Below are 25,999 nucleotides of genomic sequence, written 5' to 3'. Positions count from 1 at the left end.
TCAGAAAGAGCTTCAACACCCACCTCCGGCAGAACTTCTCCCATGTCCCGGGGGAGGTAGGGGACATTGAGTCCGAGTGGGCCATGTTCCATCGTTGAGGCGGCTGGTCGGAGCTGTGGCCGTAAGGTGGTTGGTCCCTGTCGTGGCGGCAACCCCAGACCCCCTGGTGGACACCAGCGGTAAGGGATGCCACCAAGCTGAAGAAGGAGGCCTACCGGACCTTTTAGGCCTACGGGACTCTGGAGGCAGCTGACAGGTACCAGATGGCCAAGCGGACTGCAGCTTCAGTGGTCGCCGAGGCAAAAACTCGGACAAAGGTGGAGTTTGGCGAGGCCATGGAAAACGACTTCCGGACGGCTTCAGAGAAATTCTGGTCCACTATTCGGCGCCTGAGGAGAGGAAAGCAGTGCTCCATTAATACTGTGTATAGTGACGATGGGGTACAGCCAGGGCCGGCCCAACCTATACGCAGACTATGCAGCTTCTTAGGGCCCCTGACCACTAGGGGGCCCCCAATCTGGCAATTGTTTAATTTATGTATATACAGTGGTACCTCTACATACGATCACTTCGACACACGATCTTTCCGACATCCGACGTAAAATTTGAGCCGCCATTTGTTTCTACATCCGACGAGTTGCTCGAAATACGACGACATGACAGCACTGCAAACGAACGCACGGTGGATTTTCTTGTGTGAGAAATCAACACAGTTTTCAAAAAAACGTTGATACAGTTGGAGAAACAAGGAAAAAAGTAATGCTTACCTTTGAAATGAAGATGCAAGTTATAGAAAAATATGAGCTTGGGGTGCGCGTCCCTGAACTGGCTCAACAATATAGCTCCATGGTCCTCTTCCGACCACCGTTCGCCACTATTTATAAGTTAAGGTGACAATTATTATTGTGGTAACATTGCCAAGGAAATCGCCAGCTTCGTCACGTTTTTATCATTTATTTAAGAACTTATCCAACACAAAACGCCCATTGTCTTAAGCAGTTGACTGCTCTCAAGAAAACGAAAGTATTATCTCTACCGCACCGACCTATCTCACTATGACGTCAGCTTCGCGGTGCGTTCAGGGACAGTAAAAAGTGTCCGCCATATTAGAATCCAATTTGTTACATTATTTACAGGAATAATTATTAATTATTCTTCTTATTATTATATTATTCTGACTTATTTATTTATAACTTATTTGTTTTTCTATGTTTAATTGCCATTTGTAACAGTGCCAGCAGTATTTATTAAGAATTTAGTGTATGTTTTTAGGCTTTGGAACGAATTAATGGAATTATAATGTATTCCTATGGGAAAATCCTGCTCGACATACGACCATTTCGACTTACAAACAAGGTCCTGGAACGAATTAAATTCGTATGTAGAGGTACCACTGTATATATATTTTTTTTGTTTACTACAGTTTGCTTTAGTTGACTTTTGTAAGTTTTGATACTTAATTTCACGCTTAAAAAAATTAAAGTTCTTCCTTAACTTTTCCTCTTTTAGATGAAAGGTTTGGCACTATCTACTGTAAGTACTGACAATCATTTGGGGTGAGAAGTTTGAAGTATGCAGTGCAACAAAATCTGATTAATATACAAAATATGGACGTATGGGTTGGATTGCATGTATGGGTTTCACAGTACAGTGTGACAAAATGGTGGGCCAAAAATATGGGCCCCTTGGCATTATTTTGCTCAGGGCCCCCAAATGGCCTGGGCCGGCCCTGGGTACAGCTGACCTTGACTCGAGACATCGTGAGTCGGTGGGGAGAATACTTCGCAGACCTCCTCAATTCCACCGACACACCTTCCTTTGAGGAAGCAGTGTCTGGGGACGAGTTGGGCTCTCCGACCTCTGGGGTCGAAGTCACTGAAGTGGCTGGAAAAGCTCCTCCGTGGCAAGTCCCCGGGGGTCGATGAGATCCGCCTGGAGTTCCTAAAGGCTCTGGATGTTGTGGGGTGCTGGTGGGGTGTCGTGGCTTACAACATCGCGTGGAACTCGAGGACGCTGCCTCTGGATTGGCAGATTCGGGTGGTCATCCCCTTTGTTAAGAAGGGGACCAGAGCGTGTGTTCCAATTATAGAGGAATCACACCCCTCAGCCTCCCCGGAAAGTGTGGAGGGTGCTCTGGGACTACAGGGTACCAAGCCCCTTGGTAAGGGCTGTTCAGTCCCTGTACAACCGGTGTCAGAGTTTGGCCCGCATTACCGGCAGTAAGTCAAATTCGTTCCCTGTCAGGGTTGGACTCCGCCAAGGCTGCCCTTTGTCACCGATTCTGTTCATAATTTTTATGGACAGAATTTCTAGGCTCAGCCGAAGCATTGATGGGGTCCGTTTTGGTGTTTTGGTTCAGTTCATAGTGGTGAAGAAGGAGCTGAGCCTAAAGGCGAAGCTCTCAATTTACCAGTCGATCTACGCGCGAACCCTCACCTATAGTCGCGAACTGTGGGTCGTGACCGAAAAATCAAGATCCCGGATACAAGCAGCCGAAATGAGTTTCCTCCACAGGGTGTCCGGCCTCTCCCTTAGAGATAGGGTGAGAAGCTCAGTCATCTGGCAGGGACTCGGCTTCGAGCCGCTAGTCCTCTGCGCTGATGGGAGCCAGCTGAGGTGGCTCGGGCATCTGGTTCGGATGCCTCCTGGATGCCTCCCCGGGGAGGTGTTCCTTGCACGTCCCACCGGCGGGAGGCCCCGGGTACGACCCAGGACACGATGGAGAGACTTTGGATCGCCTTGGGATCCCGCCGGAGGAGCTGGTTGAAGTGGCTGGGGAGAGGAAAGTCTGGGCTTCACTGTTATAGCTGCTGTCCCCGCGACCCGACACCGGAGCAAGCGGAGGATGGATGGATGGATGGATGGATGGATGGATGGATGGATGGATGGATGGATGGATGGATGGATGGATGGATGGATGGATGGATGGATGGATGGATGGATGGATGGATGGATGGATGGATGGATGGATGGATGGATGGATGGATGGATGGAACTTGTGTGCCTTGATTTTTTAACTGTAATTGTGCATTAAATCGCGGGGGCTTCTGTTACATGTCTAAGTTGCAATGTTGAGAATCAGTCTAAGCATGTGTATTGTGTGAAAATAATATGAATATTATTAGTGTGATGCTTTGCCATGCAAAGCATCCCAACAACTAGGAAATACATTTTCTGGAGAGTTTGCATGGGAATGCTTTCATACTGATGGTGACTTTTTGGTCAAAAACAGTGACCTTTGGTCAAAAGTGTGAAGATGTGAAAAGTCTGAGTTACTGTAGGAATAGGTTGACATGGCAATGATGGCAATAGGAAAAGATAAGAACTTTGTGTTTTAATTGTAGGTTTTGGTCAAAAACAATAAACGCCAATGGATATTTTTGTGAGTTTGAAAAATCAGTGAGACCCAATGGGTATTGATTTTGTACGTCCTACTTTATTGTAAATGGGACCCAGCTTGGATTTGTTTGTGGGTTGGAGTTTGAATTTAATGTGAGACAAGAGAGATTTTTTGTGGGTCCAATAACGTTGACCTCGGAGTTGAAAAACTTGGGTTCAATGGGTGTTTTTGGTAGTATTTCTCATCCAAAAGCTAAAAAACAGTATGAAATTGAAAAAGTTAAAGTCGTTCAAAAACACACATATATATATACAGTAGGGCAAATAAGTATTTAGTCAACCACTAATTGTGCAAGTTCTCCCACTTGAAAATATTAGAGAGGCCTGTAATTGTCAACATGGATAAACCTCAACCATCAGAGACAGAATGTGGAAAAAAACACCCAGTAAATCAAATTGTTTGATTTTTAAAGAATTTATTTGCAAATCATGGTGGAAAATAAGTATTTGGTCATTACCAAACGTTCATCTCAATACCTTGTTATGTACTCTTTGTTGGCAATAACGGAGGCCAAACGTTTTCTGGAACTCTTCACAAGCTTTTCACACACTGTTGCTTGTATTTTGGCCCATTCCTCCATGCAGATCTCCTTTAGAGCAGTAATGTTTTGAAGCTGCCGTTTGGCATCACGGACTTTCAACTCCCTCCACAGATTTTCTATGGGGTGGAGATCTGGAGACTGGCTAGGCCACTCCAGGACCTTGAAATGCTTCTTATGAAGCTACTCCTTTGTTGCCCTGGCTGTGTGTTTGGGATCATTGTCATGCTGAAAGACCCAGCCACGTCTCATCTTCAATGCCCTTGCTAACGGAGGGAGATTTTCACTCAAAATCTCTCGATACATGGCCCCATTCATTCTTTCCTTTACACAGATCAGTCGTCCTGGTCCCTTTGCAGAAAAACAGCCCCATAGCATGATATTTCCACCCCCATGCTTCACAGTGGGTATGGTACAATTCAGTATTCTTTTTCCTCCAAACATGAGAACCTGTGTTTCTACCAAAAAGTTCTATTTTGGTTTCATCTGACCATAACACATTCTCCCAGTCCTCTTCTGGATCATCCAAATCAGGGGTGGGCAAACCGGTCCTCAAGGGCCGCAGTGGGTCCTGGTCTTTGTTCCAACTGATCCAGCACATAGCTTTTAACCAATGAGGTTTCAATAGAAACAAGAAGCACCTGACTGCAATCAACTGATTGCACTTATAACACACCAGATTGATGAAAAGGTGTCCTCTTGGTGGGTTGCAGCAAAAACCCGCACCCACAGCGGCCCTTTGTGCAATAGTTTGCCCACCCCTGATCCAAATGCTCTCTAGCGAACCTCAGACGGGCCTGGACGTGTACTTTCTTTAGCAGGGGGACATGTCTGGCAGTGCAGGATTTGAGTCCCCTGGCGGCGCATTTTGTTATTGATAGTAGCCTTTTTTACTGTGGTCCCTGCTCTCTGTAGGACATTCACTGGGTCCCCCCGTGTGGTTCTGGGATTTTTGCTCACCGTTCTTGTTATCGCGGGGTGAGGAGGAAGTTGAAAGTCCGTGTTGCCCAATGACAGCCCCAAAACATCATTGCTCTAGAGGAGATCTGCATGGAGGAATGGGCCAAAATACCAGCAACAGTGTGTGAAAAGCTTGTGAAGAGTTACAGAAAACGTTTGGCCTCCGTTATTGCCAACAAAAGGTACATAACAAAGTATTGAGATTAACTTGTGGTATTCACCAACTACTTATTTTCCACCTCGATTTGCAAATAGATTATTTAAAAATCAAACAATGTGATTTTCTGGTTTTTTTTTTTCACATTCTGTCTCTCATGGTTGAGGTTTACCCATGTTGACAATTACAGGCATTTCTAATATTTTCAAGTGAGTGAACTTGCCCAATTAGTGGTTGACTAAATACTTATTTGCCCCACTTTATATACATTTTTTAATTTAATTTAATTTAATTATATACTTAATATAGTTATATTTTTATGTCAATATACGTGAGCCAATTTGTATTTTTTTTAGGTCAAAGTTGAAAGTCAATAGGAGTGAATGGAGGTTTTTTTTTGTGTGTGTGTGAATGTTATAAACACGCCCTTGTTCTATTTTTTTTTTTACTGCTAACTCTATAAAATCTCTTGTAAAACCTAGTGCCTGAAATAGTTTTTCCTAGCCTGATTAAATCTTGATCTTCTTTTCAGCCCTTTGAAAATATCACTTAGTGACTCATCAAAACATTTGGAAAAGAACAATTTCAACAATCAACAATCTTGTCGCGTATCCAGCTACACCCTGCAGCTCAGAGGAATGCCCGGAGCAACACTCCGTCAGATGCCAAGCTGGGAGAATCTGTGGAGCATGAAAACTCCACATGATACTATATCTTCATTTGGGGAAAGGAAAAAAAAAGTGACATCATGCGATATGGGTCATCAACACAGGCAACAACAGAAATTCTACACCTGGTGAAGGCAACCCTTTCAAGCTGTGAAAACGACAGGTTTCGCTCTTCTTTCATGTGGGCGCGCCGTGTCAGTTGAGATTTTGGGCAGGAGGCTATGAAATTGCTGCAGGATGACAACACAAAAGGCCTTTAACGTGCTCTAACAGAGCACATAAGTGATGTACAAGGAAATGCTGGCACGGAGATAGCCTCGTATGCGGTTTCTGTCAAAGACGGTACATGTTCCGAGGTTCTTCATTGGAGAGTGTCCAAATGGACGCCGTTGAGGAAGGATGAGTCACAACAGCCTGGAGGTGATCAAGCTTTTAGAGAGTTCTTGGGAACTCTATATCCATAGGAACTGCAACCTCTGAGGTCAACCGTCCTGTCTGTTTTTCAACTCAAACGCCAAAATGTCTCAGGGGAGCAAGAATCAGCACACTGATTGTTTAGGCCTCCCGAAATGATGAATGTACGTTTGTCTCATAGAAAAGGCCTTTAGTTTGCACACTGCTTGAAAGGGGGAAAAAAATGTTTATCTTACATGAACCCTGCCGGAAACTTTTCAACTGGGGTGTGATGCTTCCACTCGCCATTAAATGAATTATGACAATGTGTTTGACCCATTGGGTGTGCAGTCCTTGACAATCCAAAGTCGCCTTCTGTACTGTACATATGGGCTGTATTTCCCAGCTCTGTTGGTGAAATGCAGGCCAAAGACAATCAATCTGAAGGGTGGACTTACCATTAGGCAAGTAAAGGCAATTGCCTAGGCCTCTGATATTTCCAAAAGACCACAAATGTCTCATAAAACACATCAAATTGTTTAACTGTTTCCAGTGCCACGTCCTCCCTTTCTCATGGAAGAGAATCCACAGGTGTCAAACTGGCGGCCCGGGGACCTAGATCCAGCCCGCCGTATCATTGTGTGTGACCCAAATGCATCGACTTCATCATGTTTTTCATTAACCCTTAGATGCACAAGTGATTGGACCCTACACTCTTCCATAAGTGGGTAAAAAAATGACCCATATTAGAACCAATGTGTTTTTATGCCATTTTGGTGAAGAATAATCACTTGTATATTAATTAGTATATTTAGGGCCACACTAGAATGATTTCATGCTTGAAATATCTTTATGATTCAATTTACATTTTTTGAAAAGAAAAAAATAAACAAAAAAAAAAAGAACAGTCATAGACTTTACCCTTCCTTGTATTTTATCATCAATGATGAAGAGCTCCCATGCATTTTTTTGGTGAGATAGCAGTGTTAAGCCCTTGTGGAGGCACTGACTGATTTCTGAGGATATTGTGACTCTGTGTTCTGGCCTGGGTGGGAGGTAATTCTCTGTAGTAAGAACCCCACCAATTCATTCTGTTGGCCAGGATTTGGACACTTTCTTCTTCAGAGGACACATAAGTGGAATCTTATGAGTGGGGTGGCGTGGCCCAGTGGTAGAGTAGTTGTCCCCCAAACCAGAGGTTGTGGGTTCGATTCTACGCCCTGATGAACTCGTCTAAGTGTCCTTGAGCAAGATACTGAACCCCACATTGCTCCTGGTGCTGCGTCACCAGTAGGTAGATGGCGAGACAGTGTAAAGCGCTTTGAAAGGTGGAAAAGCGCTATATAAGTTTAACACCATTTATGAGTCAGATTGATCCTGTTCAGTTGGATTTCCAGGTGGACAACTGCCACTGCCACCTGGACAATGTCGGGTCTGTCCAGTCTGGGTCCTCATCATCAGAAATTTCGGACACTTGAGTCCAACCCCGTCACTGCCTCTCCATCATCCAACATCTGTAGGACCATTTCAGCTGTAAATCTAGCACAAATCCGATTTTTTCGTGTTTTTCCGACTCGACTGAACGGGAAAAGCCGCATAAAAGTGGACCATTTTCAAATTCAATGCAAGTCACTTTCGTATGTGGTTAAAATCCCATCGGGGCCATATTTTTCCAGAATGTGGCTGCAGTCCGAACTGTCAAGTCCCCCAAATTGGAATTCGTGCAGCAATTAACATCAGCAAAGAGCGAGAGAGACAGGGTGCTACGGTAGTGGTGCAGCAGTACATCAGGGTTAGCGCCTAGCTTGAACGCGGCTTTTGGGGAAGGAGCGGGCTTGACAACAATCATAAAAAAAATAAAATGGAATAAGCCAGATTAAATAAATAAATTAAGAATAAGCTTGACAATGCTTGGTTTTCTCTCTGCTCTAATGCTCCTGCGCATGCGGGCCAGTTTGCTCAGCGCATCTCGGACTGTAAATTAGAGTGCGTGTGTGATACTTGAACAGGCTTAATGGACAAAGGCAGTCTGAACGGGTACGCCAAAAAAACAGATATGACAAAATATTGAAATTGTGCATTAGGACCTTCGGTATGAACCTTGCCTTAGTTAGCTAGCTAGTTATGAAGTAGGTTAATTTGTTGATAAATAATAATAAAGAGTCATGAAAGACACACACACAAAATACCATATGGACATAATACAGTACACGTATCAGCTCTTGCTGTGTAAAATAATCTTCTTCAGGGATGTCACTTTTTACATACTTAGTCTGTGTGGTCCACAGTAAATTTATTCCTGACAGCCAAAGTTGATAAGAAAGAAAGATTCTAATTGGATTCCATAGAAAATGCGTATGGGTAATTTTTGACCCACTTGTGGTTGGCTGGCAACCAGTTCAGGGTGTCCCCTGCCTACTGCCCGTTGTTAGCTGGGATAGGCTCCAGCACCTCCGCGACCCTCGTGAGGAATAAGCGGCATGGAAAATGAATGAATGAATGAATGTGGAAGCTTAGGGTAGTAATACAAAAATTACAATTTCTTCAAATGTATAAAAAGTTCATCAAAAATTTGAATGGCATTATATCAAGAACATGTTTTTTGAGGAATACCTGGAATATGAATTGATAACAATTTTTCATTCCGAAGATATTTCAAGAAAACAACCCCACCGGGTCATTTTTGACCCACTTATGCATCTAAGGGTTAAAAAATAAAATCTATGTAAAAGATTTCTAGCCCTTGATGAAAGATCGAGGACTCCAGATATCGGAGAATAAATATTGTTCTTTTTTGACAAAATGGCAAAAATAGAACTTAAAGAAATGAAGAATATTTGCATGATTTTATTTTTTGTTTTAAATTCAAAAATTAACAATAAATGAAAAAATAAATAGATTAAAAACAATTTTAGAAACATTTATGAAATTAAAATGACAGAATACACAACAAAAAATCAACAGAGTATTTACAATCGCTCCTTTTTGGAAAAAGAAAAAAAGGGGGGGGGTTGAAAAAACAAGACAAAATACGTTTTAACGAGTATTTGGAAACTTTTTAGGCCAGCAATTGTCTCTAAATGATTCATCGACTATCAAAATACAGTGGTACCTCAAGATACAAATTTAATTTGTTCCAGGGCCTGGTTTGTAAGTCAAAATGGTCGTACATCGAGCAAGATTTTCCTATAACAATACAGTATAATTTGATGAATTCATTCCATAGCCCAAAAACCTACACTAAATCATTCATAAATACTGCTGGGACAGTTACAAATAGCAAAACACGTAAATTATGAATACAAATCATAATAATAATTATAATAACATAGACTTCATAATGTATTGTTGGGGCACGAAGCTGATTCATAGGAGGCCTATCTCCATCAAAGTTGACAGAGTGGAAACACAGACAAAGAGCTTTTCAGGTTGAAAATTCTTGTGAATAAGTGCTTAAATTCCTGAATTTTTTATAGATATGGATGTGAAACAGTCTCAGTTTTTGGTTAAAAGCAAAAAAAAAAAAATGGCAGTTAGCATTTATTTTAAGTAAATATGTCGAATGTGCTAGTCTTTAAGTCACTGTGGCCACAAAGAGATTTTTACGTTGAAATTCTTCTGCATAAATGCTTAAATCCCTGAAGCAATCATGTCTTTTGGAATCTCAGTCAAAATGGATTGGGTGTCTAGCTCTGTTACTGTCAGCCATATGTGATCATTATTAACGACACTTGCTTTGATAAGAAAATTAAGCAGACATAAGCCCCTTTCAGACTTATGTCCCGCTAAATTCCCGTGTAAGGTGACGCGGGATTTAGCCGTGGCATGGCTTTCAGACATGGGGAGATGTACTGGGAATTACCCGGGTTGGACACTTTCACACTTGTTCCGTGTTGGCGACTCGGGGAGCTCTGTGCGGGGAGGGCAAGTGGTGAGATTTTATAACCTGGACATGATGCCATTTTTGGTCGGTATCGGCAACAAAATAAACCACACATTTCCAAAGATGGACAATTTGGAAATGCCGCATCCATCTGCCATCACCTCGACATGGGAGGACAACATGTTCATGAAGACAGATGTGGAACCAAGCCCGTGCCACCACAAAGACCGGGTGTTTATGTAGCCATGTTGCCGCTGGTGGTATGAAAGGTATGTTCTTCCTATAACTGCATTCTCATATGTCCAGTGCTCAAAAAATTCTAAAGCTAAAATTTGCGCATGAAACGACTTGCTGTCTTTGACATTGTTATTATGATGATGATTGCAATTATGATGATGATAAATAATATTTACTACAACTACTGTGGCTGCAACACATGCTATCTGCTGCTAGCCAGTTGCTAATTAGTACATGTAGGGTGGCACAATTATGTAAACGCATGAATGCAAAGGTTAAAAGTTTTTTGTTAGTTTGTTTACAGATGGAAAATGCTATGATGCAAGAGAAGACAAATTAATGTGCCTCAAAACACTAACTGTATGTCGATGGTCATATATTGAGACTAAATGTGTTGTATTTTGATGATGGAAGGTTCGATTTGTGCTCCACCTTTGTTAATATTTTTCTCCAAATTTTATTAATTGTGATTAATTGACCTATACGGCATATACACCAATCGTTTGAAATAAAACAAGAAATTGAATAATGTTGTTCAAAAGCTTTATGGCAATTGATATCTGCAATAAAAAAAACAATGACATACTATTTTTGTTTATAACGTATGTACATACCTTGTTTTTTTCCAGCAACAAAATCTGTGTCAGCCCTTCTGCGTTTGGCAATGTAATTTCACCTTATTTTGGTTACTCAAGTAGCCGGCGTATCAACCTACACCTCAAGTCAATACAGGCTGACAGGTTTTTATAATTTTGTTCACGAATGATCAACAATGTGATAATAAGCAGCATACAATCTCTTATGTAGACTCTTAATTTTAAAGCACATCCTTAGCATATTGTCTGCAGCTGGTTTCGATTTAAGGCTTATGGCGAGGTAGATCTACACTGGCGCTTTAAAACGGGACGCTGTTCAAAACATTCCATTTCCAACCATATATATATAGGCACTTTCAGGAGTTCACACACAGCACAGAAAGTCTCAGAGTCTCATCTACATCATGCTGAATCCATTTTCGGAGATTCCGTGGGTTCCTCTGGTTTGATTTTGCAGTTTTAACTTTGTCAACACACTGCTTACTTCAACCGCACTTCATATTGTTCTGTCTAAACCGGTCGTTCAGAACAGAAATGATCAAAGATGGCGCCGCCCATGTTTCGCTCATGAAACTTGTCCATAGAGTGTTCAAAACCTTCGAAGGTTTCAATCTTTTCCACATAAAACTCAGAACCCCGATTTCATGCCCAGTGCAGGTTAAGACTTGTGTGTCGTGCGTGGGTTTTGGCAAAGGGGGATGCATTTCAAAGAGGCGTGAACACCAAAAACTCATCTCACAGCGGATGATGTGAAGTTAGTCTGAAATATCTCAGATCTTTGCTGTGACATGAGCTTGCGTCCTTATTCGACCACTCCAACCACAGCTACTTCCGAATGTGCTGTACCCAGTGGAATGATTTGAAACATCTACTAGATTTTCTGGAGAAATTGCATAGGGATGCATTGCTCTGTTATGTTGGTAAACCCACATGGGTCTTCCTGTTGATCGAGTCACTTCCTGTTTATTTAGGGGACCTTTACATGTTCATTTCTGGTTCCTTTTTGTTGATTTTGGGCATTTGTACGTCACACCCTATTAATTTTAGGTCACTTCCATTTCATATATGAATAATTCTGGGTTTGTTCCTGTTAATTTCCGGTAACTTCCTGTTTATTTGGGGCATTTTGAGTCACTTCCAGTTGATTTTGGGCGTTTTAGGGAAAATTCCTGTAAATTGTAGGTCACTTCCTGTTGATTTGGTTAATTTTGGGTCACTTCCTTCTGATTTTCGGGGTAATTGTTGGCCACTTCCTGATGAGTTTGGAGCAATTAAGGGAATTTTTTGGGGGTGGGTAATAATGACGTTAAGGGAGATTTTTTTCCAGGTCTATGATGAATATCAATCGGAGTCATTAGAAACGTTTTTGTGGGTGTTGAATGTGCTTTTGGAAATGAATGGAAGCAATTGAAATGAATTTTTGTCAATTTATTTTTGCCAAAAACTGTCCGATCGCTTTTTTTGCGCTTTGATTTAATAATGATGATAACAATTTGTTGAATCAATTGATTTTTAAAATGATTGAAGGGTTCCCTCGATCACGTTTGTCAGCTCCTTCAAGGACACACACACTCTTGCTGCACCAGCATGGTTATTCTTGACACAGGGCGGTTTGCCAAATTCCAAAACGCGTGCAGTGAGATTTGCGGTTCCATAAGTATCCACCTACGATGCGTTTTACACTGGAGCGCACCTGTGCTTTACTAAGAGCAGCAAGAGCCAGATGTGCTTGCCAGCAGCACTGATTCTAGTTTCAATCGAGGAGGGTGTAGAGAAGAATGAAAAGTGACATGAGTGGCACATTTTAATTCAAGATTTCATAAACATATAATTTCGTTCAGCAATGGTCCTATATCCTTTTGGTATTTAAATATTTTCCACATTTTTTGTGCAAATGGAACACAGCCTTTATGCTAATATTTTAGCTTGTTCTTACATGTTAGCTTACATACAGAACATGTCATGTATGCTTCTTTGTATAATAGCCTATATACAGGGTAATTGAAAAGTAACTCCCTATTTTTAAATACTTGTAATTTTTTGAACTACTTTCTTGAACATGAGAAGAAAGTGTATCACGTGAATATTCATTTAAAAATTGATATGAACGCCAGCATTAGCCACAAGTTTCTCAAGCTCCCTGGGAGCCGTGTTAACTGTTTTCACCAGGAATTTTTATGATATATGAAATTTTTAAACAAAATAATTGATCTCAAACGCAAATGAGAACATCAATTTTAATTCCCATACATTATGAAACATGCACAAAAAATAAAATTAAACATAAGTATCTTTGTGTGTATCTTTTCAGCTACCTCACATTTCATTTTATTGCATTAGAGTACCGGTATTTGCAGGCTACGTCATAAACATAGATGGGGTTGTGTAATGTCTATATTCATAAATAATATGGACATCGGAGAATGCAATACAATAAGCATATGTACTAGGGGTGGGAAGTGGGAACCTCTGGGTACCTCGCGATACGATACGATTTCCGAAACAAGGCTCCCGATAACAATGATATCACGATATGGCGATACAACGATTATCAATACATGGGTCAGGAAATCATTTTACGAAATTCTAATATATAACTAATGTAACAGGAAAACAAGCTCTTTTCATCCTTCAGCTGTGAATTTAAATGAGTTTAACACTAGTAGACTTCCAATCCATTTGAACAAAATTGTTAAATATGTATATGTATATGAATATTTTAATAAATGGCTTTTAAGCACTTCAAATGTAATAATCATGATAAGTTTTTAACATGTTACTGTCCTACCGAATTATTTTTAAACAAGAATAAAGTAGAAAATACTTCACTTTATTAAATGCGTCATTGAGTGAGTGCACTCAATTCCGCTGAAGTTGCTCACTTTCACACAAAGAGTTGCCACAGCAACTGTTTGACAAGTTAAACGATGATTGAAGCATGCTTTGAAGTTCGTGTCTCTGGCAAGCTCAAACCCAAACATCTGTCCATCATCGTTAACTTTAAAAAGCAACTCCAGTGCACTGCCTGACGATCAAAGAGTGGGGAAAGGGGGCGAGGGAGAGTGAGACTACGCAATCGGCTCGGGACAGCTCATCTGTAATTTTTTTATTTATTTAATTATTTTATTTATTTATTTATTTTTTTAATGAAAAAAAATTCGCAATGGACTGAGGGCGCAAAGTAGCGCGGAATCAGTGTAATCCATTTGAACACTTAAAAAACAGATCGGCCGGCTATGGCTGTCATTGGCAGCCAATTGATTAATTTTGGGGCATTTCAGGTCATTTGCTGTTGATTTTGAGTCACGTCCTGTTGATTTTGCAACATTTCTGGGTCACTTCCTGTTGTTTTGGGGGGCATTTATGGTTCGCTTCCTGTCGATTCTGGGTTACAGAACAGGAATAGGCAGTGACTCAAACTCAACAGGAAGTGACCTGTAAATACCCCAAAATATACCCCACTTTTTTTTAAACAGTGACAACTTTTTAAAACGATATATTGATTCTGCCACGAATCAATACCTTTTGGGATGCAAAGTATCACCATTTCGATATTTTGGCACACCCCCCTAATATGTACTGCATTGTATGGACTAGTCTATACTCACATTTACGTATGAATAAAAAGTACAGTGGTACTTTGACATACGATTCTTTCGACATCCGACATACAATTTGACTCATCGTTCGTCTGCATATAAGATGACATGCTCGAAATACAGTGATTTTTGACAATGTTGCAATTTCATAGTTTTCCCGTGTGACAAACGCACGGCGGGTTTTCATGTGAGAGAAATCAACATGGGTCCCAAGAAGGTTAGTGCAGGTGGTGAAAAAGGGAAAAGGTGACGCTTATCATTGAAAATAAGATAGAAATAATAGTAAAATATGAGCGTTAGCGTGTGTGTCAGTGAACTGGCTCCACAATACGGCCGGATTATGTTTACGATCTCGATGTATAGGCAGAGTTTGACTTTTGTGGCGGGGTGGGGGGGGCACAACATGTTGATGACCCCGAAACGCAGTGTCAGCAAAAAAAAAAAACTTACAAGAATATTTATAATAATAAGTTGAAAATGAGTGGTTTTTTTTTTTTTTTTGTTTCCCATCATTCTTTAGGGGAATTCTAAATCAGGCCGCTTAGGACAGCTATACTTTTCGCCAAGATCGTCATCCATTTAATGTGGTACGCCTGCAGGTGTCGCGCCAGTGTAGTTACCCCCGTCAAAAATTGTATTACCCGTTGGATGACCTATAACTGTTATTAATGTGATTCAAGTCCTGTATGGGGTTTCTCCAGTTTAATACATGTTGATGTCCAAAATATATAACTGTGTTTCTTTTCTGGCTTCAATTGTTTAAGTCGACTAACTCGTAAATAATGCGTGTGTGTGCGCGCTCCCGCAGCCAGGGGATACAAATTTTGACGCGGGTAACTACAATGGCAGGTGTTGGTTCTGTTGTACAATTAGCGTGTTTAGTGGGGCAAATTGAAAGTCCGCTCACCATTTTGGCAGTGCTCTCTGGCATTTCATCGTCCACATTTTTAATCCTTGGTTCTGCCTCAGTAGTTGTTGTCATTTTTGAAAGCTTAGGTTTGAAAAAATTACATGTATCCATCTCTAGGTGGTTTTGGCTAAGCAAACCAAATGACCGTCTAAGGTGCTAGTCAGAGGATCTGTTCAAAAAATAATTTTGACCCATTATAAAAATATCTTTTTTTTTGTTTCATTTAATTCATTTTTGTTGTTTGTTTTATTGCTTTACAACTTTTATAGACAAAGTTTTACCGGAAAACTCTTAATTTTAAAATCCTATATGGGAAAGTCAATTACATGCAATGACACTTTTCAGTCCCCCGGGACTCCCCTTAAAGTCCTCGTATGTCTCAACGGTCCTCCTCCGACCTCCATTCGCCAGTCTTTATAAGTTAAGGTAACAATTATTATTGTTGTAACATCAGCAAGAAAGTCGCCAGCTTTGTCAGGTTTTGATCATTTCTTTCAGAACTTGTGCAACGCAACACTGCTACTGTCCGCCGTAGCCGACGCCAACAACAACAGATCATGAAAAGTGAACGTAAAACTCCAACAGACTCTTCCACACTCTTTCACTCTGTTGTCAGTCACACAGCGCGTTTAGGAACAGCATGCAAAAAACAACCGGCACATTAGAACCCGATTCGTTTCATAATTCTTATTCTTATAATGTTATTATTCTGAATTGTATTTATAATTTGTTTGTTTTGCTATGTGTAATTGCTATTTGTAATTGTACCAGCAGTATTTATTAACGATTAAGCATAGGTTATTGGGCTTTGGAACAAATTAATTGAATTATAATGTATTCATACGGGAAATTCCCGATCGACATATGATCGTTTCGGCTTACAAACCAGGTCCTGGAATGAGTTAAATTTGTACATTATGTAGAGTTACCACTGTATTACTTATTGAAAATAAGAATGTACTGTAAATGTTGATCGTAAATTGAGGGGAAGCTTATTTTATTGCTTTTTAGACTAAGACTAAACGTTTGCTTTTTTACGGACTAAATTTCCTTGAGTATTCCTCGTCTAATTGTTTTTGTTCAAAAGACTAAAAGGACTGTCAAAACATCACTTTTTAATCACTTTTTACAAGATCGTTTCCGACTCACATTGTGAATGGTAGACATGGCCCAATTTTCCCAGCTTTAGTCAAGACGTGCAAACTAAAGACAAGCACTTTCGAGGTGCTGCCAGCGCTGCTCATCTGCAGTGTGAGTAAATGCTCCAGTTTTGCTTGGCAAGCGATAAACAGCAGCAACATAAATTCAATTTTGAAATTAGACTCCAGGATATCTTGTGGTCAACCAGCAAGGAACAGATATGCCAATGTCTATCCAAAAGGAGAACCCAATGCCTGCTTAGATTAATGGATTAAGGAGGTTTGAATCCTTTTCAAGCAAACCGCTGACGCCGATATTGTAATGAAAGTTACACAAGCCGGGAATATTCCAGTTTTCCCATTTGATAACACCTTTGACAATTGTGTTTTGTAATAGCTCTCTTACAATTAGCATTACGGCAAACAGTTTTATAGCGTCTTGACGTGTGCTAGGCGAGTACGCACATGCATGTGTGCGTGTCACGTTTTACATTGAAAGCAGCCGCTGTTGTGATGGCTAGGTGAAAAGTAAGCGGCGGCCTAGCCCCGGCTACACAATGAAGACATCCTTGGAGATGGTCTTTGTTTACCGCCGGGTTGTCAGGGAGTCCTCCCGAGTCAGCCAATAAGGAAAGGGATTATTTGCTTTGGCAGTGGAAGAAGGATCTAATCAGATAACTGCGACATGTGAAACACACTGGCGTCCAATTCTCTCCATATCTGCGTCAGATACTGCTCACCTTTCACCCCCTGACCCTCGGAGACATTTATACAGACTCGTTCTCAGCTTGTGGAGGATGAGCCTGTTCTCCTCTTACGACAGTTTGAGAAATTGTACACGGTCATTAGTAGCTAATTTGTTCTTTTGGGGCTCACTTGAAAGATTTAAGCAAAATATTAAGATTAATTGGTCAATTAGTAGTAATTAATTGATCATGATTAATTGAGATATGACAGGTTTTTCATGCACACAATATGCAATTCAACTTTCAATTTCAAAGTATAAATGAGAACTATTTGTGATTTTTTTTATGACTTTATGGTCTGAAGGGAAATGGTACTTTTGCTAACATGCTAATCGATATAAATTTGTTGATTTAATTGGATGTGAAGTAACGTATTGGCCCGAATATAAGACGGCCCTGATTATAAGACGACCCCCTCTTTTTCAAGACTCAAGTTTGAAAAAAGACTTTTTGAACATCAAATTAATTTTTATACAAAAAATAATTACAGTACATCCGAAACAAATGATTATAACAATATATTTGAGAGAAAAAGCATGTTATTTTGGCTCATTCAGATGTTAATATCTGAACATTTGAATATGTAAACTAAAGTGCAATCACATTCGTAAATGAACAGCTTCTGGTTTTTGAAATGTAAATAAACCAATCTGTTGTGATAAAACAACAAAATTGCAATAACTGCATTAACCATCAAAGTGAAGTCTAACTGTAACTGTAGTCTTGAAACAAATCTGAATGAGGAAAAACATTGCAATAAAATAATACAAACTGGTTAAACTTCAGAGTAACTGAGATCTATCATGACAGAACATCGCTTCAGTGATATCTGGCGCCATCTAGCGTCATGAATTGGGAGATTAGCTGAGATCTGTCATGACAGAACATCGATTCAATGATATCTGGCGCCATCTAGTGTCGTGAATGGGTATAATGTCTAGACCGCGAATATAAGACAACCCATTTTTCATTCTGATTTCAATGCAAAAAAACACCATCTTATATTCGGGCCAATACGGTAATATACGTTGTTGGGAAAGGAATAGTGTGCGTGTTAAGGACACCATCAATCTCTTAGTTTACCAGGCGAACAATAACTTTTTTTAAAAAATAAAATAAAAAATGAATTAATGAAATAAAATCAAATGAGTCTAGAATATGATGGTACCTTCACCCACATATCCCTCTTATTGGCATTTGACCTCTTAGCCAAATGCTGCGCATTCATGTTTTTGAAACCACTGCTACGCGTTCGTTTCCATGGTAACCGCTCATAGGTCTTCCTGTTTTGGCGTCGAGTGTTTTGGAAATAAAGTGTCCAGGCGCGGGTGCACATTTGAGCCGAGTGCACCTACATGTTGAAATGTGCAAGGAAATGTTGATACTGTATGTGCGTACATGAATGAACGCATTTTTCCTTCATACTGGAGGGTTCCTACAATTGGTTGGAGCCGGTACATGGGCGGACATTTCGTAGCTTTGCCTTTGTAACGGTGGGTAGTTGTTGCAGCTGTTCATCCTCTCGAAGTCGGCGACCATTTTTTCCTCATATTTGTGTTGCACATTTGTGCCGCGAGGTGACATGTTTAGCATGTTTGGGATGTGCTGTAAGTCCGATTGAGTGTAAAGTATTTAGTTACGGCCAGGTTTTATGGCCAAATTGACCGAGTGTATGTACAGCATACTTCCGGGTTGTGCGCGGGTATCCGCGCCCGCCCCGACCTATGTGTTCATTGCACTGTGCAATTCATTTATGTGTTGTTCATTATTGTGCAGTCAATTTACGTTGTTTTATATTGACGCTGATATACTGTTAACCCTAAACCCTAACCTGAAATTCAGAATTTATGACATTGAGCTTATTTGGCCTATTGGACATTGGCCTATTTTTTTTTTAAACTTTAAATTCAAATATTTTCGAAACCAAATTTGCTACTGAGCTAAAACCAAAACAGGCACCTACCTTAGCCATATATGAGTCTCCATGAGCAGCGGCATAAAAAAAAATTCAGTCGTTCCCTTATAAAATCCTGGTTAGTTATTTCTTATATAAGTACAACAAAACTTAAAATGGCTATAAAATTCACACTCAGATTTTACACTAGATGCACAAAAGTCACCAAATGCAGAGATAATCACCTATTTTTTCAGGATCATTAGCAATATTTAACATATCATATATGTCTTTGCCTAAAATAGCAACTTAACATTTTTTTTTTTAATTTACTGCAAGTTTTCAACAGCTAATTAATCACTCAATTTTCACATCAGAAACTTAATACTTGAGGAAAACATGCAGAATCAATTATAAATAATATATAAATAGATTATTAATAAATTCTATAAACAATCACATCTTATTATAGAATAGAGTAGCCCTTTGTTGTCATTATACAGTTGTACAATGAAATTGTGGAGCATCCCCTTTTACAGTGAAGGATAAGTTAAAACCTCAAAAGTGACTTTCAAGTATAAAGTATGAACTCTATTTAAACATAAATATAAAATGTGTATGAGATAGTCCTATAATTCAGGCAGTGCAAATAATTGATGTGGTATTAGTGTTACCAGGATGTGAGCCTAGTCTTTCAACAATCACATAGCCTCTTTCTATGCCTTGCGTTTTCTGGTCAGCTTCCTCGACTTGTACAAGTCCCTGTTCCTTGCCGTCTCCTTTCTGCCCTCCTTGACTCTGCTCCTTTTCCTGTCGGTCGGCCACTCCAAGGCCTTGTTCTTCCTCTCTTCTGAAGTCACATCCTTGGAGAATTTCGCACCAAAACAGTTGAAGAGGGACCGCCAGGAACTCCAGTAGGTGCTCTTGTGCTTCCTGTACATCAGGGAGTCCCACAGTGACATTCCGAAGGACGCCATGAGGGCCATGGGGAGAGATGGCCGCTTGAGGACCGTCCGGCCCGTCTCCAGCTCTCCGTTGTCCTCTGGAATATCTCCAGAATCTCGGCCGTATCCCTGTGTTTCTCCTTGCCTGTGGTCATGGCGAGGAGCCTCGACCGTGTTGTTGTGACGACCGCCATGATGAGCCCGACGCTCTGCTACTCGATCGAAGAGCACACCAGCGCCTTCTGGGTCTACTTGTAGGCGGCCTTGACCGACTTGTAGTTCTCCCACCTGGCCAGCACCTTCAGGCTCGAGAATCGGGCCGTCCTGTTTGTTTTAGACAGATAGGTGTTTTGATTCATCTTTTTTTATAAAGTAAATACAAGTGGCCACTTACTTCAGCCCCAGGACACCTGGGCATACAGCCGTTCTTGGGGAAGCTGCTGTGAAAATTAGCCCCGCCATGTGTAAACAAAAAACTTTTTCTGTTTTATAATTCTTGTGAATAAATGCTTAAATCACTGAATTCTTTATAGATATGGACATAAAACAGTCTCGATTCTTGGTTTAAAGCAAAAACCAGGCAGTTATTTTACGTAAATATTGCGAGGTATTATGCCAATGCTGTGGCGGCTAAATTCTTCCATTGATTATTCTCACAACATTTCAAAATGCATGCATGGTACGAAAAATTATTATTACCTTGAATCCATGAACAAATCACAGACAATCCTTGCTGTTTGTATGTGGTACAGCTTTCGTACTTTTTCAAAAATCCGGCTCCAATCCGGCTTGGGCTCGCTGCATGTGAAAGTTTAACTGACTGCCACCGACTGCTAAGAAATGAAGCAGAGTTTGGGACAGCCCCCTACGGGAAGGTGTGACGCAGTGAATGGCAAATCTGTCAGGTCAAGTATTATGAAGTCTATGCCCCCGATAACTCGAAGATTAAGCCTAATGTGAAAAATTCTGATCTTTCCCTTTGAATTCAATTATCGGAAAGTCAATTACATGCAATGACATTTTTCTGTTGTCATTCTTATGTTGAGGCAGTAAAGGGAGAAAAATTAGTAAAAAGTAACTGATGAATTACTTTTAAAATAACTTAGTTATTTTGACAATGAAGTAATCAGTAAAGTAATTAGATTACTTTTTTAGGTGTAATTAGTAATCAGTGATTAAATTACGTTTTCAAGCAACCTGTGACAACACTGTTAGCAAATAGGCATTCCTATAATGGCAAAGTACTGAGCACAATTCAGAACCCACTATAGTCTATCACCTAATACACTGCAAATTTATAACGTCTTATGAATGATGATGAATGATGAATTACTTTTAAAATAACTTAGTTATTTTGACAATGAAGTGATCAGTAAAGTAACTAGATTACTTTTTTAGGCGTAATTAGTAATCAGTGATTAAATTACGTTTTCAAGCAACCTGTGACAACACTGTTAGCAAATAGGCATTCCTATAATGGCAAAGTACTGAGCACAATTCAGAACCCACTATAGTCTATCACCTAATACACAGCAAATTTATAACGTCTTAAAAAGATAACTTTTCTTAAATCTCGTCAAATAATTTTCTCCATCTTGTTTTGAGTGTTAAAGTTAAAAGATTAATGTGTCAGATTCCTTTCATATAATGTTTTGAACAATATCTATTCTTGAATTAAGAACATTTCTGGTAAACAACCTTTTATTTAAAGAATAAATATAGTAATTTATTGCTGTTAAGCTTATTTTCAGGTAACCATTTTTTGTTATTTCAATTAATCATAGAGAATAAAATTTACTCGAAGCACTGGCAGATAATTTCACTTATTTCGAGTAGATTTACATTGAAACCAAGGGGATTTTACTAGTTTTAAGGAGGGGTGTTTTTGAAGTGGACAAAATATTTATTTCTTTGCTGTTGGACGTAATCCTTGTTTGTCCATATTCATTCAATTTTGCATTTTCAAACAATTCAGAATCAGAATATTAATTTTAAAGTCGTAAAAATTGCTTGACGACAAATATTTTAACATTTTCATCTCTCAAATGTCTCAACATTTACATTTTTATTACTCCCAGTAATTTGAAAAATCACATTTTTGCAATGGAAATGCCCAAATAAAAAAAAAAATAATAATAATAATAATTGCAATATTGCAATGAAAGTTTATTCACTTTCACGAGAGAGGTTTTTCAGAAGGTTTTAAATTTGCGTGGAAAAAATGCCACTCAGCCTTGCGTACAGTTTGGATTCTATGTGTATACTAGTACCAATTGGGAAATTTGCTGTTCGCAAAATACAATTACGTGTATTAAAATGTTATTCAAAACATTACCAGCATGGGAATTTGAAAGTTTTATGACGTTGAAAGTTTGACTCCTGGAATAGATTAACTATTTTGCCCAATGGGGAAAATAATTCCTGTCTGTGCATAATAAAGTCCTTCTGTAACCTTTAATACAAGTTTTTATTACAGAAACATTGGCCTGAGAGGATCAAGTCACTTTTAATTCTCTGAACACTTTTCTGCGGTTTGGTCGTCCAAACCTCAGTCATCGCTGCATGCAATGCGGCGGATTTTTACATTCACTTCTGTACAATAATATCTTTTTCTGCATGCCTTTTACCGCCAAACCTTCCATTTTTAAATAGATTTGACATCTATCGCCGTCAAAATAATAAGTCGATCATCCAGCATGGCATAATCGTCACGTCTAATTGCCACATATCGCATGGATGTCTTGTCGTTGTAACGAAACACCGCTGGAATGCAGCCAGGAAAGGTGAAGACTACATAGCGTGAGCTATTCATGGCACATTCATGCTGACGGCTTTTCCACACTCTCAGTATCGGGAAGTATTGTGAGAGATGACAGGAGTGTCCCTGTAACCTTTATGATAAGCGATGCGTTGTGGCTCAACTTGATCCGCAAAAGGTGAATCGAGAAGTACAGGACTGATTATTTTATGAGATGGAAAGTTTGTAGGGTGTGAATATTTTAACATGGGGATATCTGATACCACAGCTATAAATAGTTACACTTGATGACCGTGACTTATTACTGGGCGATATGATTTTGTGTTGTACCGATCCAGTACTCGGCATCAGTATGAGCGCCCGGCATTTCCCCCTACCCTAATTTATTGACTGTGTTTGATTTGTTTTAAATACTTGATTCATAATATGGGTTTTGAATCATTTATACATATATTATGTATTATATTTTTTTTCAATCTGTTTTTTGCAGTGATGTTTATCTCAGTGTACCACTGTAATTGTCGGACCAAAAGGCGCACTTAAAATCCTTTGTTTTTTCCCCAAAATTGACAAGGCGCTTCATAATAATGTTTGAATTCTGTTTGCGCATAATGACCAATTGTATTGGAACGTTTCATTAATTAACTCATGTTATTTCAGTTTACAGAGTTTTACAGTAGAGAAATGATTTATTAATAAATCCATTCACAATCAGTAATAAGTCATTTAAAGTAGTAGTAGTTTAAAGTAGTTTGGTAGTAGTAATCAATAGTTTGGTTCAAATTTATTTATTGAAGTAGAACTAAAATAAATTTTAAAAATATATATGGCGGAAAACAGACAAGGCTGAAGAAGCACTTTCTGCTCTTGCACCCCTCTTCAAAATAAACTGCTGTATTTTAAGCCAAAACAACTGTTGTTTTTGATAGAACAGTATGTGTATATACTGCCATAGCAGTTTCATGGTGCCTTAATCCCCCAAACTATTTTTGTCTGTTTTACCCTGGAGACCCACATTTAGAGACACCGCGCAACCGCTTTTGTTTCAACCCAGCCATAAAAAGAAGGTAATTTTAGTCATTATTTGAAATGTCTATTATTTTTAACTTAAAACCGTTAATTGATGTCTAATTTAGCTTAAAAAACAACTTTAAAAATTATTCATTCGCATATTTTAAACTTTTAAACAAATTACGTCACAATGAAAAAAAATACTGTCTGTAAATGGGTCGCTTAATCGTATTTTTTTTTTCTACTGTCGCATTTTCCCGATATTTTTAGATGATGAATAATTGATCCAAACAAAGAAAAATGGGAAAAAATTGTTTAAAAGGGTAAAAACTTGAAAAAGAAAATCTCGACCACTCCTTGATGTCTGCGATTTCTGCATTGCAACCCTTGTTCTATTATCGTGTTTCACCCATAAAATCCGCATAAAGTCTGGCTGTGGCCATTCACAGCTGTGTCTTGACACTCGATAAGACATGCTACACAGAGTTTTTGGATCGAAACAAGGTAAGTACGTGATAATATCTTGTTAAAATTATGGTGTCTTTAATTATGCTCTCTAATGCTCTCACCTCGAGTTCGGGTTTAGGGGTTTAATTTATTTTATTTATTTTTTATTTTTTTTAAATACCCTCCTGCTCAAAATTTTTTCTTACCCCAGAAAATTTAGATTTTAAGCTTTCCAATGGTGTATCACACATGCATGTAGGAAATGTTTTAAATTTTGCCAAATTGGGGGGTCTCAGAGCAGAACTTCAAGTCACCTAAGTGCTTTCCACTATATACTTAAAATTATAGATAAATAATTGATAGATAATAGATAAAAAGATTGGTAACTATGTCAAAAGATGAAGATCGAACAACTCGTCACATGTATCTTATAGTCTAAAAAATGCGTTTGAGATTTATGGATGTTATTTTTTTCCTCGTTTGTTTGTTTTTAAGGCTGTCAATTGATTAAAATTTTTAATCGAGTTAATCACAGTTTAGAAATTAATTAATCGCAGTTAATCTCAATTCAAACCATCTTTAAAATATTTTAATATTTTTCTGTAAATTATTGTGGGAATGGAAAGATAAGACAAGACGGATATATACATTCAACATACTGTACATAAGTACTGTATTTGTTTATTATAACAATAAATCCACAAGATGGCATTAACATTATTATTAACATTATTTCTTTTAAAGGGATCCACGGATAGAAAGACTTGTAGTTCTTAAAAGATCAATTTACTATAACTTCTACTCAAATTTATATTAAAACCCCTCATAATGTCACATGGGCTCCCTGCCGTTCTTCCACAGTGTCTTTAACTACGTAAGGTAGTGATTGAAATGCACCACAAGGTGTCAATGGCGAGTTTTAAATTAATTAGAGATCTAGCCAAGGCAAAGTCTAAGTAAGTTTTATGTGTATTTTGCAAAGCTATTTTGATTGGGAATACCAGCTCTCTTTGCATTGAGTGCTTTTCTTTTTGTATTTTTTTTTTTTTTGTATTTGGTCTCCAAACTATTCCACATAGGGCCGCAGTGGGCTCAGGAAATCATTCCAACAAAACAAGACGAATGTTTTGCACCAATCTGGTGTCTTACAAGTGTAATCAGTTGATTGCAGTCAGGTTCTGCTTGTTTTAGTAGAAACTTCATTGGTTAAACTGTCGGTACTCGATCGATTGGAACAAAAACCAGGACCCACAGCGGCCCTTGAGGACCATTTTGGAGACCCCTGCACTAAATGATACTGTAGGGACTTAACTGTTCCGCCCAAATGCATGATGGGAAGTTGGGCAACCACGACTGTTAGTAGTGGCTGCAAATGGTATACAGTATGTACTGCGTTGTGTTCAATTAAGCGTCTTATGAAAAAGATCGTCTCCTTTCATTCTTCCCCACGTCATTCGCCACAATACTTATATTTGTTGTGAAAGATTTGCCAAAGCTTAAGTCAATAAAAGGCACGGTCCAATGAACGCCTGTGTCCACTCGCATTTCTTTGCCTTTTCGCTCTCATTGTCCAAAAACAGCGTCATTGTAAACTGTTTGAGGCAACGCATGAACGGGTCATTCCGTACATGCATTAATTGCGTCAAATATTTTAACGTGATTAATTTTAAAAATTAACTACCCCCCGTAAACGCGATAAATCTGACAGCCCTAGTTTTT

The sequence above is a fragment of the Corythoichthys intestinalis genome, chromosome 3 (assembly GCF_030265065.1).
Source record: "Corythoichthys intestinalis isolate RoL2023-P3 chromosome 3, ASM3026506v1, whole genome shotgun sequence".
Classification (NCBI taxonomy): Eukaryota; Metazoa; Chordata; class Actinopteri; order Syngnathiformes; family Syngnathidae; genus Corythoichthys; species Corythoichthys intestinalis.
The sequence above is the reverse complement of the archived record's forward strand: the minus strand, read 5'-3'. Positions refer to the sequence as shown.